Source organism: Homarus americanus, unplaced genomic scaffold (genome assembly GCF_018991925.1).
Source record: "Homarus americanus isolate GMGI-L3 unplaced genomic scaffold, GMGI_Hamer_2.0 scaffold13284, whole genome shotgun sequence".
Classification (NCBI taxonomy): domain Eukaryota; kingdom Metazoa; phylum Arthropoda; class Malacostraca; order Decapoda; family Nephropidae; genus Homarus; species Homarus americanus.
Genome location: NW_024750842.1, coordinates 495,001 through 514,952, shown reverse-complemented (window position 1 = coordinate 514,952; position 19,952 = coordinate 495,001). Strand labels below are relative to the sequence as shown.

The following is a 19,952-nucleotide window of genomic DNA, read 5'->3' as shown; positions in this document are numbered from 1 at the left end:
TTGCTCCTCCTCCTCTTCCTCTTCTTCTCAAGCTTGCACCTCCTCCTCTTCCTCTTCTTCTCAATCCTCCTCCTCCTCCTCCTAATGGGTTTCAGGAAGACGTGAATAGAAGTTGTGAATCTGAGCTAATGTTTGTGTTGTGTTCCTGCCAGTGAGGGGACACAGGTGAAGACGAGGGAACTTTGGTTAATTCTTCCCCCTTATGGTGGAGACGAGGGGAACTTTGGTTAATTCTTCCCTCTTATGGTGGAGACGAGGGGAACTTTGGTTAATTCTTCCCCTTATGGTGGAGACGAGGAACTTTGGTTAATTCTTCCCCTTATGGTGGAGACAGGGAACTTTGGTTAATTCTTCCCTTATGGTGAAGAGCAGGGAACTTTGGTTAATTCTTCCCTTATGGTGGAGACGAGAACTTTGGTTAATTCTTCCCCTTATGGTGGACAGGGAACTTTGGTTAATTCTTCCCTTATGGTGGAGACGAGGGGAACTTTGGTTAATTCTTCCCTTATGGTGAAGACGGGAACTTTGGTTAATTCTTCCCCTTATGGTGAAGACGAGGGGAACTTTGGTTAATTCTTCCCTTATGGTGGAGACGAGGGGAACTTTGGTTAATTCTTCCTTATGGTGGAGACGAGGGAACTTTGGTTAATTCTTCCTTATGGTGGGACAGGGAACTTTGGTTAATTCTTCCCTTATGGTGGAGACAGGGAACTTTGGTCTTCCCCTTATGGTGGAGACAGGGAACTTTGGTTAATTCTTCCCCTATGGTGGTGACAGGGAACTTTGGTTAATTCTTCCCTTATGGTGGAGACAGGGAACTTTGGTTAATTCTTCCTTATGGTGGAGACGGGGAACTTTGGTTAATTCTTCCCTTATGGTGGAGACAGGGGAACTTTGGTTAATTCTTCCCCTTATGGTGAAGACAGGGAACTTTGGTTAATTCTTCCTTATGGTGGTGACGAGGAACTTTGGTTAATTCTTCCCTTATGGTGGAGACGAGGGAACTTTGGTTAATTCTTCCCTTATGGTGGAGACAGGAACTTTTAATTCTTCCCCTTATGGTTGACACAGGTGGGAAATTTTGGTTAGAGAAGATTTAATTAATTTTTCCATCAAAAATCCCAACCAGGTGTACTGAATGGGGGTGGGGGGTAAAAGACATGTCATATACAGGACTAGAGTGACACCATTCTACTTCTCCTCTCCATAGGTTAGGGAGGGGGTGAGGGGAGAGGAGCGAGAGAAGACAATTGGATATAGACGAGACATAATGTGGGATTCTCACTTCTCGCTAAAATAAAAAATCATGAAATTCATCTCTGTTTTGGCGGTGTTTTCGTTTTCTTTTTGTGTCATGTTTGTTTGTGTCATGTTTGTTTGTCGTGTTTGTGTCTTGTTTGTTTGTGTCGTGTTTGTCGCTTTGATGTTTTGTGTTGAGGTTGTTGCTGTAACGTTACTTTAAGCTAAAACCTGTTGTTCCTCTCCCCCTACAGGAAGCTGGTGGTGGAGGCAGGGAGGAACACGAGGGACATCTCACTACTGCTGGGGACGTCGTTAGGTCCCGGGGTGTACGGCTGTGAGTGCCACTGTCAACACGTCGGTAATGAGAAGAAAAAAATCGAAAATGATTTATGATAGATGTTGAAGTATTGACCCCAGCGTGAGTCAAGAGTTGTGATGCAAACACTGAAACTTTATCCCTCACGACTGAAGGACCTTGTGTGTTGATAGTGATAAGTGAACTAGTGTGGTTAACGACAGGAGTGATGAACAGTGACTCATTATCTTCACTACTTAAGGTCGTAATGATGAGTAAAGTGTGTAGTGATGGTGAGAGATGGTGAGGTGGACGAAGTGAGTCAGGTGGCGGTGCCGAGACTTAGCGTGGGATCTCATTGTTGGGATCCTTCAGGAGTCCGCCATAGGCTCCTGCCATGCCTCTACTAGGGACTCCTACCACTTGTCAGGATGCCTTAGCGTGGACTTCAATTCCCTATCGTGGTATCTAATCCCATCTCCTGGGATCTGAATCTTTCTTCCTCGGGATTTTGATCTTTTTTTATGGATTCTGTCTCTTAACCGTGAAATTTGATCCTCTTCTCCTCGTGCGTGTGTGTGTGTGCGTGCATGTGCGTGTGTACGGATGCTGTGGTGTGGTGAAGAAGGAACCAGGATGAACAGCCACGTGGTGTTTGTCTGCATCGTGTTCCTCGCCGTGTTGTTGACTCAGTCTGGCAGTCAGTACTCCTCCACCCCCCGGAGGTTCCCAGGCGGCCCCATCCTCCGTCAGCGACCCCAGCAGCAGGAGGATGAGCACACGACCCCGGTGGAGAGGAAAAGACTCACCATCGGCATCGTCCTCCCTTACTCCACCTTCAAGAAGAAAATACGACAGCACCATAAAGAACACCATCATGAGCCTGAACCGAGAGCCCGGCCTTCAGGAGGTGTTGAGGCGCTACCACTTCACCTTCAGGGAGGTCATCATGAGTACCCTACACGCCTCCTCCAGCCCCACCAGTGAGTACCTCCCCTTCAGTCTCTTACCTCCTTCAGGCTCCACATATTCAGTTATTGATTCTCATTCTTGTCGAGGGAGCGAATCATTCAGAATCTGGACCACAGTTTCAGTGATTAATTCAGACCCAGTGATTCTGTACCGTATTCTGACCCACTGATTCTGACCCACTGATTCTATACCGTATTCTGGCTGAGTGATTCTGTACCGTATTCTGACCCACTGATTCTGACCCAGTGATTCTATACCGTATTTAAAAGGCCGATTCTCACAATTTTTGTCATTGCTTTTCTTCCCCGATAAACAAGGCCCTGGGTTTGTCTTGACTACTGTATAAACCGGATTTATAAACAGTGTTGTTCTTCCTGTTCTCTGGTAATGTTGCCGACTGACATACATACATACATACATACATACATACACAGTGATGGGTCTCTTTTCCTCTTCACTACCTCTACTACCACCACTACCACCACTACCACCACCACCACTACCACCCACCACCCTCTCAAGGTAATATATCGTCAAGGTGGCACCAGCAAGGCTCAGTATAGGCTCCTCCCTTCAAGACGAGACTCTGTGTGTGTGTGTGTGTGTGTGTGTGTGAAAAGGGAGACTCTGCCTTGCCTTACATTATTCATAGTGGTAATGGAAGCTACATGTTAGAAGGAGGTACAGGTGTTGTCGATAGTTGGTGCCATAGTGGTGCCATAATATAGTTGGTGCCATAGTGGTGCCATAATATAGTTGTTCCATAGTGGTGCCATAATATAGTTGGTGCCATAGTGGTGCCATAATATAGTTAGGTACATAGTGGTGCCATAATATAGTTGGTGCCATAGTGGTGCCATAATATAGTTGGTGCCATAATTGGTGCCATAATATAGTTGTTGCCATAGTGGTGCCATAATATAGTTGGTGCCATAGTGGTGCCATAATATAGTTGGTGCCATAGTGGTGCCATACAATAGTTGGTGCCATAGTGGTGCCATAATATAGTTGGTGCCATAGTGGTGCCATAATATAGTTGGTTTACAGCGGTGCCATATAGATAGGTGCCATAGTGGTGCCATAATATGGTTGGTGCCATAGTGGTGCCATAATATAGTTGGTGCCATAGTGGTGCCATAATATAGTTGGTGCCATAGTGTTGCCATAATATAGTGGTGCCATAGTGGTGCCATAATATAGTTGGTGCCATAGTGGTGCCATAATATAGTTGGTGCCATAGTGGTGCCATAATATAGTTGGTGCCATAGTGGTGCCATAATATAGTTGTTGCCATAGTGGTGCCTACAATATAGTTATTGCCATAGTGGTGCCGCTAATATAGTTGATTGCCATAATACAGTACAGTGATGCTAAATAAAGACCCCCCTCGACACACACACACACACCTTTATGACTCACTCAGTGCTTCATCACCAACACCAAACTGGGCTTCAATATCAGGTGTGATGCTGTGTGTACTGTGAACCTGGGCGGCCCGTCATGATGAGAGAGAGAGAGAAGTCCTCCCTCTCTCTCCTCCCTCCCCACCTCCTCCTCCTCTCTCCCTCCCTCCTCTCCCCTCCTCCCTCCCTCTCTCCCTCCCTCCTCCCTCCTCCCTCCTCCCTCTCTCCTCCCTCCTCTCTCCTCCCTCCCACTGACCCCGATTTAGGTACACCTGTTGGAAGTTAATCAACAGGTGCACAGAACAAGCGCCTCTGTCCACCAGCAATACAGACCCAGGTGTGTGGATTTACCTGACCAGACACCTGTGATTATCTGACGTCATAAACACTCACCTGGCCTCTCAAAATACACTCTTCACTACGTATCACACACACACACACACACACACACACACACAGTATAATATGTATACTCTTTGTGATGTATTGTGCCTGATGTATATTTTTTATTATGTATGATGTATCGTGTATATATGTGTCTTTGGTGTCTGTCTGTCACACCCCTATCCAACATAACTCAATAATAACAGGTATCCAACATATTAATTAATTTAGTCACACCTGTACACATCTACACCTGTCCGTTCATCTTTATCTCTCTCTCCATTGGCTAACTTTATATACACACCTGATACTGAAGCCCTATTGAAGCCTCACTCACCTGATACTGAAGCCCCAATGAAGCCTCACACACTAACCTGATACTGAAGCCCTATTGACCTCACACTCACCTGATACTGAAGCCCTAATGAAGCCTCACACACACCTGATACTGAAGCCCTAATGAAGCCTCACACTAACCTGATACTGAAGCCCTATTGAAGCCTCACACTCACCTGATACTGAAGCCCTAATGAAGCCTCACACTCACCTGATACTGAAATAATGAAGGTAATGAGTGTGTATTCAACTGCAGGTGCGAGATGAGGTGTTAATTATTCCGGCTATTAGTGGCCAGGTGTGTGTGTGAAAGGCGAGTCATTAAGAGTAATACCTGTATGTGTTCGTTCATTACCTGGAGGGGGGTTGTTATTGAAGGGCAATTACTTATATTCTTCTGTTTAGTAACCTAACCTAACCTGACCTGACCTGACCTAACCTGACCTGACCTAACTTGACCTGACCTAACTTGACCTGACCTGACCTGACCTGACCTAGCCTGACCTAACCTATCCTATCCTAACCCTTTAACATGATATAATTAATACTCTTATGGGATAGCGTGATGTATGCATAAGGTAAAAGAGAAGTTAATTGGGCGCCAGGTGAGGTCATTAAAGGATAAAGTACTCCGTGTGTTTTAAGTTAATTAGGTTAGATTATATTATATTTAATTCATAGTTTAATTTATACTGATGTAAGATGATGTCCAAGAAGTGATGTCACACGTAATGAATGACTTCAGTTAATGAGGTTATTGAAAGGTCTTAACTTAGGGTATAACACCTGGCGTTGTTAATACCTCTATTGTATGTGGGGAGGAAAGTCCGTTATATCGAGGGTCCGTTATGTCGAGGGTCCGTTATATCGAGGGTCCGTTATATCGAGGGTCCGTTATGTCGAGGGTCCGTTATGTCGAGGGTCCGTTATGTCGAGGGTCCGTTATGTCGAGGGTCCGTTATGTCGAGGGTCCGTTAGATGTAAAACCTCTATTAACTGAACTATATAGAGGTGAAAATCCGTTATATCGAGGATCCGTTAGATGTGAAAATTCCTCCATCTAGCGGATTATATGGAGATAAGTGCGTTATATAGAGGTTTAAGTGTACAGTGAAGGCAAAATAGTTTAGTTAGTAATAATTGTGTTGTTGTTGTTTATGGAAATAGTTGTTGTTTGAGTCAATATGTTGAGGCGATAATTTGGTTGAGGGAAGGTAAGTTTATTATTATTATTATTATTATTATTATTATTATTACTATTATTATTAGTTATTATTATTATTATTATTATTATTATTATCATTATTATTATTATCATTATTATTATTATTATTATTATTATTATTATTATTATTATTATTATTATTATTATCATTATTATTATTATCATTATTATTATTATTATTATTATTATTATTATTATTATTATTATTATTATTATTATTATTATTGTTATTATTATTATTATTATTATTATTATTATTACATTAGTAATAGTATTATTATTATTATTATTATTATTATTGTTATTATTATTATTATTATTATTATTACTATTATTATTGTTATTATTATTATTATTATTATTATTATTGTTATTATTATTATTATTATTATTATTATTATTGTTATTATTATTATTATTATTATTATTATTATTATTATTGTTATTATTATTATTAATAATATTATTATTGTTATTATTATTATTATTATTATTATTATTGTTGTTATTATTATTATTATTATTATTATTATTATTATTATTATTATTATTATTAATATTATTGGTTGTTGTTGTTGTTGTTGTTAGTTAGTTACATATTGTTGTTGTTGTTAGCATATTATTATTTATTATTTATTATTTATTATTATTATTATTATTATATGTAATGTATATTATAGTGTTGTTAATTAATGGATATCCAGGTGTAAACATTATCCTTAAAACAGTTCTAATTCATAACTCTGACCTCGATAGATGGTGGTGAGGGGGGTGAGGGGATGGGAGGAGGTAGATGATGGGAGGGGGTAGATGGTGGTGAGGGAGGTGAGGGGATTGGGGAGGGGGAAATGTACGTGGGGATTTACTTTAGAGCCGTATCACTATTACTACTACAACTACTACCACTACCATCACCACCACCAGTAGCAGCGGCAGCAGCAGCAGAAGTAAGGAGACTTTATGGCGCACTATTGGCGCCGTTATACATACTGCCTCATGACACGCCGCCATGACAGCTGCCAGCCTTCATGATAACCTCCACACATAATAACATCATTCACATACACCAGATATTATTAATACACGTAGCTGTGAATTACACGAATACATAATAACCGTTACAGAATCTCTTGTAGCGCGGCTGTAGCTTACAATAGTTCCCCTTTAATATTTGCCGTGCTGAAAATCCTCCCCCCCGCCGCCCACAATACTTAGTAATAATTATAAGGTTTGTTTAGTTATATTGTGTGTAAGTGATGGATGAGGGAACAGTAGTGGTGATAGTAGGGAGTATTTACTGTACCTTGTGGGGAGAATGTGGTTATGTTCCGCCCCAGCTAAAATATTATCAGGAATATTAGACTTAAAATATATACTGTACTAAAGTTAGTTATTTATAAGTTAATAATAATGATAATAATAATAATAATAATAAATTTGAATATTGTAAATTAATTGCAGCACGAAGTAACACCAATAAGAAATAAATAGCGTTAATAAAGACCGCTGGTAACTTACTCCAATACCGTAAAAAAAAAGAACTAGGTGATGGTCGGGTCGCTTCTGACTTTTATATTATATTTTACAAGCGTCTTATCTCGTTACTCTCGCCGCGGTACGACATCTTGGGTCTCGTTTTTCTCTCCCCCGGGGCAGCTGTCACTCGTACTTCAGGCAGACAATAGGGTCACTCTAGTGGATGGTAGGTGGTCCTTGAACTGGCCGCTGAGGGAGGGCTCGGTAATATGGAGCTGTCTGGTAAATCAGGGAGAGTGAATGTAATTTTTTTCTTAATATCTTACTGAAAAATGATTAAAACCTTCTGTAAATAAACAAAAAATATATTATGAAACACGGTAATAGAATACTTTTTCTATTAAGGCGATTAGCAACATATGACTAATTGTCTTGTCAGGAATAATAATAACAATAATAATAATAATAATAATAATAATAATAATAATAATAACAGGGTAATAATAGTAAAAGATAATTAATTCACTCTGTATCTGTACTCGTCTTCATTACAACTATCAGGACAGGTAATTACAGCACACGCTACACCTGAAGTTCACCATCACGTCTCCTCGCTCCAGTTTATATCACTCAGCCGTATGTCCTTCACCTGTCACTCGAAATGATAAACATGACTTAAATAAATAAAATTAATAAATAGATTAATAAATGAGTAAATAAAATAAAATAGATAAATACAGTAAATAAAATAAATAAATAAATAAATTACTTTCCATGTATTAATTATTCCACGTATGAGTAATTATTATGTAAGATTAAGGTCTCTTTAATAATTAGTGTTTTGGAATACTTTTTAAAGGGCCTGGGGGTGAAAATATAATAATACTAATACTAATGATGATAAAGTCCTTGTTTAATTATCACGTAAGGTTGAATAGTTTATAATTTTAGAAACAATTACAATAATTACGTTCCGTCATCAGTGGTGTCAATAGGAGGTTTAGGGGCGATTATTTAGGTAATTATTAGTTGATGACGTTTACTAGTGATTATAATAATATAGTTTGGATATAATTAATGAGGATTGATAATTAAAATGTGGCGGGTGATGACCGCAGAGTGAGTGGTGTGTAAAGCTGTCCCTATTGTTATTAGTGAGAGAGAGAGAGAGCTAGACGTACCTTCCTGAGAGAGAGAGCTAGACGTACCTTCCTAAGAGAGAGAGAGAGAGAGAGAGAGAGAGAGAGAGAGAGAGAGAGAGCTAGTTCACCACAGTTGCCGGCGGCAGTTCATATGACTCACATATTTCCGACATTCCCTTTTTTTTTCTTTCGTAATTCTGATTTTTTTTCTCAAATTGTTTTTTCCAAAAAATTCTGATCGCATTTCTGAGTTTTTTCTTCTACCATTCAGACCAAACCTTCAGAATTAATTGGACTATTACGACTAAATTAAAAAAAATAGTTGTTTTTTATTAATATAAAAAAATAAATAAATTCGTGTATATTTATATAAAACATCTGTAAATTGACTGGTAATTAAGCAGTAGAAGTAAACACTAATGAAGGTAATTTTATAATCTTTCAACACGATGAAAAAAAAAAATGAATAAAAAATTAATAAAAAAAAATCACGTCCCACCAAATTATCAAATCAAGTTGTCATTCACGCTACTGTGGTTCATTTATACACTGTGAATGATTGAATAATGTGGCTTTGTCTGGGTAAACATGAGGGAATGACGCGGTGGTCGGCTGTTTTATGGTGTCAACTGCTGTAAAATGTTGTTACAATGATGGCCAAAAATACGGGTGACTTTTACGGCCAACTGTGTACCTGAGGGAGAACTCTGACCCCCCACCCCCCACCCCCCACCCAAGATTAGTGTCTGTGTGTGTTGGAGAGAGAGAGAGAGAGAGAGAGAGAGAGAGAGAGAGAGAGAGTAAATCGTCTCGTGTATTTAAATTAAGAGGAATTGGTCCCGTCTCCCTCATGATGAAGAGAGAATTTAGGAGTTGTGGTAAATTTATGACCTGGGATTGTCTGTCTTTCTTTGTGTGACAGTGAGAGAGTGAGAGAGAGAGAGAGAGTAAGAGAAAGAGAGAGAGGTGGACCTGCCTTCCTATGAGAGAGAGAAAGAGAGAGCGAGACAGAGTTTAAGAGGCGTGTGACAAGGACCTAAGTCACCTGTTTATTAAGGTAATTATCCCGGAGTTCTCAGGTGATAGAGGAGATGTCACTACACCTGGGGCCCCGTTACTAGATAGCTGGAGTTGACACGCCCACCACAGCTCTGACACGCCCACCATAGCTCTGATACGCCCACCATAGCTCTGATACGCCCACCCAGCACTGAGGAAGCACACACCCACACCACAGCTCTGGGGGCCTTGCCATACTCCTGGCTCGCCCACCATACTCTGACTCGCCCACCATACTCCTGACACTCTCCTACATAGTCTTGGCCTTGCCCACCACAGCTCTGAGACGCCCACCATACTCTGACACGCCCACCATAGTCATGGTACCCACCACAGCTCTGATACGCCCACCACAGCTCTGACACGCCACCACAGCTCTGAGACGCCCACCATGCTCCTGACACGCCCACATAGTCACAGGCGCCTACCTCAGCACCCCAACACGCCCACCACGACGGTAGTTTTGTCTAAGGTGTGGCGTTAATTAGTACTGTACGTGAGAGATGTGTCTACTGTACACCTGTAGACTTCCTCTTCATCCTCTCCTCCTCCTCCTGCTCCTCTTCATTCTCTCCTCCTCCTCCTTCTTCCTCTTCATCCTAAACACCACCATCATCATCAATACCTATACCTCTCTCTCTCTCTCTCTCTCTCTCTCTCTCTCTCTCTCTCTCTCTCTCTCTCTCTCTCTAGGACACATAAGTCAGTGTGTCTCTCCATCTCTCAAAAGAAACGAAGGAAATACTGCTTATAAATACTTCCCTTGGCAGATATACGAGTCGAGTCTCACTATTGACACTGTCTCTCTGTCTGTCTCTGTCTGTCTGTCTCTGTCTGTCTGTCTCTGTCTGTGTCTGTCTCTGTCTTTGTCTTTGTCTTATGTAAATGAACCGAGTTTTAGTAATGTCTAGTGCCGGGGAAAAATGGGGTGGCGTGGTGGTAGGGTGACGTGGTGGTAGGGTGGTGTGGTGGTAGGGTGGTGTGGTGGGAGGGTGTGGTGTGTGGTGGTAGGGTGTGGCGTGGTGGTAGGGTGACGTGGTGGTAGGGTGGTGTGGTGGTAGGGTGTGGTGTGGTGGTAGGGTGGTGTGGTGGTAGGGTGGCGTGGTGGTAGGGTGGTGTGGTGGCGTGGTGGTAGGGTTGTGTGTGGTGGTAGGGTGGCGTGGTGGTAGGGTGTGGCGTGGTGGTAGGGTGGCGTGGTGGTAGGGTGGCGTGGTGGTGAGGGTGGTGTGGTGGCAGGGGTGGCGTGGTGGTAGGGGTGGTGTGGTGGCGTGGTGGCAGGGGTGGCGTGGTGGTAGGGTGGCGTGGTGGTAGGGGTGGCGTGGTGGTAGGGTGGTGTGGTGGTAGGGTGGCGTGGTGGTAGGGGTGGTGGTGTGGTGGTAGGGTGGCGTGGTGGTAGGGTGGTAGTGTATGGGGCAGGGTGGCGTGGTGGTAGGGGTGGCGTGGTGGTAGGGTGGCAGGGTGGCGGGGAAGTGAGAGGGGTCATTCATGGGTTTGTGGGTGGGTGAGAGAGAGAGAGAAGTATCTGGGAAGGAGTTGTATCTCTCCTATAGTTCCCTCCTAACTCCCAATAGGTCACCTCCCTCAACCAAACTTCCTTCCTTCCTTCCTTCCTTCCTTCCTCCCCTCAGGTCAGTCTCTGGGGATCCATCAATAAAGGCGTTCTGGTTGTGGTCATTAGTGTGGTCACCTGTGGAACTCCTTAATGATGGGTCGCTCACCAGGTACTGTCTCTCTCTCTCTCTCTCTCTCTCTCTCTCTCTCTCTCTCTCTCTCTCTCTCTCTCTGACACAATTAAACAATACGCATTAAAATAAAAGTGACTGACGCTGTGAACAATGCATCTATTAAGAGACGATGGAAGAGGTGATGGAAGAGGCGATGGAAGGGTGATGGAAGGAGTGATGGAAGAGGTGATGGAAGGGCGTTGGAAGGGTGATGGAAGGGGGCGTTGGAAGGTGATGGAAGGGGCGTTGGAAGAGGTGATGGAAAAGGGGCGTTGGAAGAGGTGATGGAAGGGTGATGAAGGGCGTTGGAAGAGGTGATGGAAGGGTGATGGAAGGGTGATGGAAGGGGGTGGAAGGGTGATGGAAGGGGCGTTGGAAGGGTGATGGAAGAGGGCGTTGGAAGGGTGATGGAAGGGGCGTTGGAAGGGGCGTTGGAAGGGTGATGGAAGGGGCGTTGGAAGGGTGATGGAAGGTGATGGAAGGGGCGTTGGAAGGAGTGATGGAAGGGGCGTTGGAAGAGGGGTGATGGAAGGGCGTTGGAAGGTATGGAAGAGAGGCGTTGGAAGGGTGATGGAAGGGGCGTTGGAAGGGTGATGGAAGGAACATGGAAAAGGAAGATAAATCACAAGTAGAGAATGATGAAGACTTACAAAGAGGTGAACAATAGGTGTGATAATATGAAGGAGTGGGAACAATGGAGGATGAGAGAGAAGGATGAAGAGGAAGAATGACAGGGAAGGGTGAAGGAAGGGTGAGAGGAAGGGGGGAGAGGGAGGTGTGAGAGGGACAAGGATGAGAGGGAAGGATGAGGATGGGAGATTACGTGTGTCAGGTAATGATTGGAGTGTATACCAATAACACACACACACACACACACACACACACACACACACACACACACACACACACACACACACACACGACAACAGAGTGAAGGAACAGTAAACCAAAAAAATCCGGAAACTTTGTTAAAGTTTTTGTGATTGAAACTTTAAAACTTTTATTTTTATTCCTTCAGGTCACTAACCTTGTATGGAGTTTAAGTTAAGAAAAAATAATAATATAATATAGGCTCTTCAGTTCTGCTTTAAGATGTAGTTAGGCCAAAATTAAGCAATTGGGGAGATTTTTACCAGAGCTGAACTAGGTGAGGGATAATTACTCTCTCCCTCTCTCGTTCTGTGGTTAAAGTTAATGGTATAATGAGATGGCTAAGGAGAATAATTACCTTTGGATTATAGAAGTGGAGTTAATAGGCAATTAGGGGACTGTTTGGGTGGTAGTTAGTGATGGTGTGTGTTTGGTCGTGAAGTATAGGGCGATATATACTGGGGGGAGGTTGATGCTACAGTCTCTCTCTCTCTCTCTCCTCCGTCATATGGCACCAGGACTCTGCCCAGCGTGGTGAGGGCTTGGCACCCTCCAGCAGGCGCCGTAGGTGATGACGGCCTCGTGGGCGTGTTGATCACCTGGCAGGACGTGCGTGACGGAGTGCCTGAAGGGGGTAGGTGGGGGTAGTCAAGTCACCCTCATTGTGGTGGGGGCGGGGGTCAGAACTCTTACTAAACAACGTCAGTGTATAAAAATAATCTAACCACACACACACACCACACACACACACACTCACACACACACTCACACACACACTCACACACACACACACACACACACACCACACACACACACACACACACACAATGCTACACTCTATCATTTTACATTTATTGGTGAAGAATCAGTGAATTAGTGTAACAAAAATAGTCTTTATTGACAAAAACCAACATTAATTACAGCCTAATTTATTTATATATATATTGACTTAATATTTTGGTGATTGGAAAAATGAAGAGATAAAGTGAGAGATTAATTCAATTGAAAGTTTATTAATACATTTTTTAAGGGGCTTTTTTAACAACTGTTTATTGGATTATAAAAGTGTATAGAGGTATTGGAGGGTTAGGTTAGGTTAGGTTGGCTTATTATTATTATTACATAACAATCTCTCGATATAAACTACACACACGGCCACCAACACATTATGTAGAGCAGACATTACACATAAACACGACACAGGAAATTAAAGAACTCAGTAAAGTGAAATGAACACAAACACTATTGATCATATGTTTAGAAGACTGCCTCAGTGTCTGGTGTACTACAGGGGTATGATACAGTACTTTATGAACAGTACTACAGGGGTATGATACAGTACTTACGAACAGTACTACAGGGGTAAATAATGAAACAGTACTTTATGACCAAACAAAGGAGATAGATAGATTATTTTTCTTAAGATCAGTTCACATTAAGATTCCCGGAGAGAATGATTTTAGTGAGGTCACCGTCAGGGTAGGTCAGCCATATGTAGCGAGCTTGGTGACCGAGGTCTTGACCCTGTTGGTCTCTACCCTTAACGTAAGCTATGGAGGTGACCCCGGCTGCTATGCCCTCACCAAACAGGAATCTCGGGTAGGTGAAATCCTCGTCCACCAGTCGTTGCCGAGTCGTGTTGTCCTCCTGCTGGTGAACCGTGTATGCTACCTGCTGGTGGGTCCTCGGGCCGAAACATACTTCTGCGTCATCACCAACAGATGACAACGTAAAGGTTTCGGTGACGAGGTGTTGCGTTGTGGTGACGTTCTTCCCCTGTGTCACTGAGGAACTGATCTGTGACGGCCGTGACTCTTGTGGCCAGGGGCGTTGTATTAAATTATCTACATACGGATGCAGATTGTCATTTGTTTTAGTGCAGGAGCTGTCTGGGCATGGGGACTCACTGCGGGCGGGCGTGGGCGTCGGGGTGGGCGTCGGGGTGGGGTTGGAGAAACCTACTGACGAGGATGGCCGGGGTGGAGGGTACAGATGACCGTAACCTGAGCTCTTCACCCCAGTCATCTTGGGCGGAGTGGACACCTTGTGGGGAGCAGCGCCGCCCCTCCTGGGTGAGGCGCCGTCCCTACAGGAAGGTTCTCCCCCCTCACCCTGGGCGTCACATCGTCCTGATTTGTTTTCCATGAATAAAAAGTTTTATCTAACAGGTAAAAACCAGGTATTAAATTGGGATTAAATAAAATATAATTATCCTAGATACAGGTGTGGTGGTGGTGTTAGTAATGATGATGGGGTAGTGGTGGTGTGGTGGTGTTGTGGTAGTGTTAGTGGTGGTGATGTTGGTAGTGGTGAAGTGGTAGTGGTGGTGGTGTGGTTGTGTTAGTAGTGGTGATGGTTTAACCCTTTGAGGTATGAACCAGCCTCACTTAAGCAATAGGTCAACCTCACTTAAGCAATAGGTCAGCCCTCACTTAAGCAATAGGTCAGCCCTTACTCGAGCAATAGGTCAGCCCTTACTCAAGCAATAGGTCAGCCCTCACTTAAGCAATAGGTCAGCTCTCACTTAAGCAATAGGTCAGCCCTTACTCAAGCACTGTACAGTATATAAATAAGCAGTGGTCAAAGGGGTGTTGTCAGCGTGGGAATGTTGGCACCGACTGTTGGCAGCGGACGAGGGCATTGTCTGGCGTAGGAGGAGTGGGTAGAATAGTGTGGGTGTTGACAGCTGATGATTTGAGACAGACAGACAGACCAGACAGACAGGCAGGCAGGCAGACAGACAGACAGACAGACAGACAGACAGACAGACAGACAGGCAGACCAGACAGACAGACAGACAGACAGGTGAGAGGGAGATGAGAGGAAGAGGGAGATGAGAGGTGGGAATTGATATATCCGCCCAGTGGCTCTCTCCATGACGCCACCTGCCCTCAACACACACACACAGGAATGAGACAGACGAGGTATTCTTGACCACATAATTAGGAATGAGTTGATTGGTCGATATGAACAGGTAAAGGTCGGTGGGTTAGGTCAGGTTAGGTCAGGTTAGGTTTAGGTTAGAATCAGGTTAGGTTAAATTAGGTTAGGTTTAGGTTAGGTCAGGTTAGGTTAAATTAGGTTAGGTTTAGGTTAGGTCAGGATAGGTTAAATTAGGTTTAGGTTAGGTCAGGTTAGGTTAGGTTAAATTAGGTTAGGTAAGCAAGTAGTTGTGTTTTCGTTACAACATTAAGTAATAAAGTTGTTTTACTCACCAAGATATAAAGATTTTCTCTGATCACACAACTTTTACTTTGCTTGTGGCTAAAACTTTTAACATTAAAAGAGACGAAAGTTCACCTAAAATAAGTTATGAATAATTATGTAGAAATTGTGAATAATTATGTGTAGGTATGAATAATTATGAAGGAGTTATGAATAATTGATATTCGTCAGGTATTTAAAAGTTATTGAATGATGTATGACAGAACGAGAATATTATTAGATTAGAATATTAATTGAGTTCTTCACCTGAGTGTAAGCGACGTGTTTAAGGTCTGAGTAGGGGTTATAGTCTCTCTCTCTCTCTCTCTCTCTCTCTCTCTCTCTCTCTCTCTCTCTCTCTCTCTCTACGGTAGGTTAGGACGCTTGTGGTTAATATGTGTTTATTTATTTATGTATTAATTTTTCTCTTCGTCATTTTAATTAAAGTGTATAGCGTCGTTCCCGTCTGTGTGTCTGTCCTGCTGTCTCTGTCTGTCTGTCTGTCTGTGCTGTCTGTGCGTCTTGTCTGTCTGTCCTTATTCCAACAGACATACACCCGAATATAAACAGATCATGGGGTAGGGAAGGCCATGAGGTAGGGAGGCCATGGGGGTAGGGAGGCCATGGGGGTAGGGAGGCCATGGGGGGTAGGGAGGCCATGGGGGGTAGGAGGCCATGGGGGGTAGGGAGGCCATGGGGGAGGGTAGGGAGGCCATGGGGGTAGGGAGGCCATGGGGGAGGTAGGGAGGCCATGGGGGGTTTGGAGGCCATGGGGGTAGGGAGGCCATGGGGAGGTGGCCATGGGGGAGGGTGGCCATGGGGGGGTAGGGAGGCCATGGGGGAGGTAGGGAGGCCATGGGGGAGGTAGGGAGGCCATGGGGAGGTAGGGAGGCCATGGGAGGGTAGTGAGCCATGGGGGAGGTGGGAGGCCATGGGGAGGTGGCCATGGGGGAGGTGGCCATGGGGGGTAGGGGAGGCCATGGGGGTAGGGAGGCCATGGGGGGAGGTAGGGAGGCCATGGGGGGAGGGGTAGGGAGGCCATGGGGGGGGTAGGAGGCCATGGGGGAGGTAGGGAGGCCATGGGGGAGGTAGGGGAGGCCATGGGGGTAGGGAAGGCCATGGGGGGGGAGCATGGGGGTAGGGAGGCCATGGGGGAGGGTAGGGAGGCCATGGGGGTTGGGAGGCCATGGGGGTTGGGAGGCCATGGGGGGGGAGGCCATGGGGGGGTAGGGAGGCCATGGGAGAGGAGGCCATGGGGTAAGAGGGGTGACCTCCTACCCAGGTCACGGCTGAGGTGTCAGGTGGTGGCAGTAGTTGGTGTTGGAAGCTTAAATAGATGACCTCACTTAATACCTGTTGTTATTTATTGGACAACTCCCGTCAGGTGTTGGCAGGTGTTTATTGTTGTCAGGGTTAACTACAACAGCTTATTATTTAACCTAACCTAACCTAACCTCATCCAACTATAACCTACCCTACCCTACCCTACCCTACCCTACCTACCTTACCTAATAAACTACACACCATTCACGGCCACACTGTTCAACTTACACACTAAACTACGTCTTGCATTTTAACTACCCAATTCAATTATCCAACTTTACCTGCTCAATCAGTACTAATTAGCCTTAATGAGTAACTTGAGAAATAGGCAGAAGACCTGGCTGTTATGTCCCTAATTTGGGTCATTTATAAGTGTTGCTGACCTTGAGGAGAGTTAACGAGCACTTGAGGACTAGTTACACCTTAGTTTATTTCACCTGATGATGAAACACCTTTATGCTACCTGGTGTGGATTAGGTTAGGTTAGGTTAGGGTTAGGTTAGGTTAGGTTAGGTATGCACGCTTATCTCGTCTTTCAGATGTTTCCTACCTCTTTGTTAGATAGACAGACAGACAGACAGACAGACAGGCGAGCAGATAGTAAAACAAAAAAACAAAAACTCACAACACAACATATTAACAACACTTAAAACACACACACACACACACACACACACACACACACACACACACACACACACACACCAAAAAACTCTGTTGCTAGCCAAAACTTTTCCTTGAGCGGCAACTGATGATGAAGTGAGACCTCCACACCCGCCAACAGACACATTCCTCCCCCTCCCAGACACACACAGACACATTCCTTCTCCCTCCCAGACACACAGACACATTCCTCCCTCCCTCCCCAGACACACACAGACACATTCCTCCTCCTCCCAGACACACACAGCATTCCTCCTCCTCACAGACACACACAGACACATTCCTCCTCCCTCCCAGACACACAGACACATTCTTCCTCCCTCCCAGACACACACAGACACATTCCTCCTCCCTCCCAGACACACACAGACACATTCTTCCTCCCTCCCAGACACACACAGACATTCCCTCCTCCCTCCCAGACACACAGACACATTCCTCCTCCCTCCCAGACACACAGACACATTCCTCCTCCCTCCCAGACACACACTGACACATCTCCTCCCTCCCAGACACACAGACACATTCCTCCTCCCTCCCAGACACACACAGACACATTCCTCCTCCTCCCAGCACACACACAGACACATTCCTCTCCCTCCCCAGACACACAGACACCTTCCTCCCTCCCAGACACACAGACACATTCCTCCTCCCTCCCAGACACACACAGACACATTCCTCCTCCCTCCCAGACACACACTGACATTCCCCTCCCCCCAGACACAACAGACACTCCCTCCCTCCCAGACACACACTGACACATTCCTCCTCCCTCCCAGACACACACAGACACATTCCTCCTCCCTCCCAGACACACAGACACATTCCTCCTCCCACGAACACACACAGACACATTCCCCCTCCCAGACACACAGACACATCTCCTCCCTCCCGAACACACACACATTCCTCCTCCCTCCCAGACACACACAGACACATTCCTCCTCCCTCCCAGACACACAGACACATTCCTCCTCCCTCCCAGACACACACAGACACATTCCCTCCCCTCCCAGACACACAGACACATTCCTCCTCCTCCCAGACACACAGACGCTTTCTCTATACTAAAGTGAGGTAATTTTGGAGGGCCAGTTTTAAAAGGTTAGTTAGGTTAGGTTAGGTTAGGTATGCTAGGGTTAGGTTAGGTTAGGTTAGGCTAGGTTAGGTTAGGGAGTAGATGGTTTATATGTTGGAATAATGATGATGATGGGGAAGATGGGGTGGTGGAAGAGGGAGAGAAGAGAGAGAAGAGAGAGAGAGAGAGAGAGAGAGAGAGAGAGAGAGAGAGAGAGAGAGAGAGAGAGAGAGAGAGAGAGAGAGAGAGAGAGAGAGAGAGAGAGAGAGGGAGGAGATTGGTCTCGATTTAAATGAATAACTTTTAGAACTTCGTCTATTTCAAACACTTACTCTCTCTCTCTCTGGCAACAAATGGACGCAATAACAACAACAATATCAACAGTGGCAGAAATTGCTAGCCTGTCCTGTGTAGCAACAAGACCCCACCCACCCACCCACCCCCACCCACCCACCCACCCCCACCTCACCTGAGGCTACACGACCCACCTCTACAAATAATAAATAAGCAAGTCTGGACCCCTGTGCTACCTCCCACCCCCCACTACCACCAATCCCACTACCTCCACCCCACAACCACCACCCCCACCACCACCACCCCCACCACCTCCACCCCTACCTCCACCCCCACTACCACCACCCCCCACCTACCTCCACCACTACCTCTACCCCCACCACCCACCCCCCACTCCCACCACCCCACTACCACCACCCCCACTACCACCACCCCCACTACCACCACACCACTACCACCACCCCCCCTACCACCACCCCCACTACCACCCCTACTCACTGCTTCCACTGCCTCCACCCACTACCACCACTTCCACCCATTACCACCACTCAACATCACAATTACCACCACCATTCCCCCACCACAACTACCACAATCCTCACCACCACACACCACCACCATCTTGTGAATATGACAGTGACCGGGAGGTGGCCGACTGGTAGTGCCAGTGTGAAGGTATAACTTGGCCCTCAACATGGCATCGTCCTGTGTGTGTGTGTGTGTGTGTGTGTGTGTGTGTGTGTGTGTGTGTGTGTGTGTGTGTGTGTGTGTGTGTGTGTTGGGGAGGAGTAGGGAGCGAGTGTTGCTAGGCTGAGGTGTGTTGGGGGAGTGTGGAGGTGGGGTGGAGAAGGGGGAGTGGGATGGGGGAGGATGAGGAGGAGGAGGTGTAAACGAGAAGGAATAGAGTGGTGAGGCGAGAGGGGTGAGAGGGCAAGAATTTGTACACCTAAACTCATACACAGTTAGCTAAGTTAACAGTCAGAGTTGAACAGTTAGCTGAAAAGTTACAGTCAAAACCAGTTAAATCTCTAGCTTACTTTACCACAGTCATAGTTTAACAGTTTCATACTCACTGTTAACTGTAAAGGGGGTGACTGATAGTTTCAGTTAAATCTCCACAGTCAGGTGAGTGAGAGTGGAGCCCCGTTTTACAGTTAGTTACGGGCCTTTGAGCTGCCTCGGTGTGGAACAAAGTCGCTTTACCCTCGGTCAACGCCTCAGTCAAGTGGTGTAGGAATGACTGAAGTTGTTGGTTGGGT

At 45.2% G+C, this 19,952-nt stretch overlaps 1 pseudogene; it reads left to right on the top strand.

Annotated features, from left to right (window-relative positions):
• The first annotated feature begins 1,498 nt into the window (after nt 1–1,498).
• The window catches only part of LOC121854223, a 108,667-nt pseudogene continuing 90,213 nt past the window's right edge, over nt 1,499–19,952 (top strand).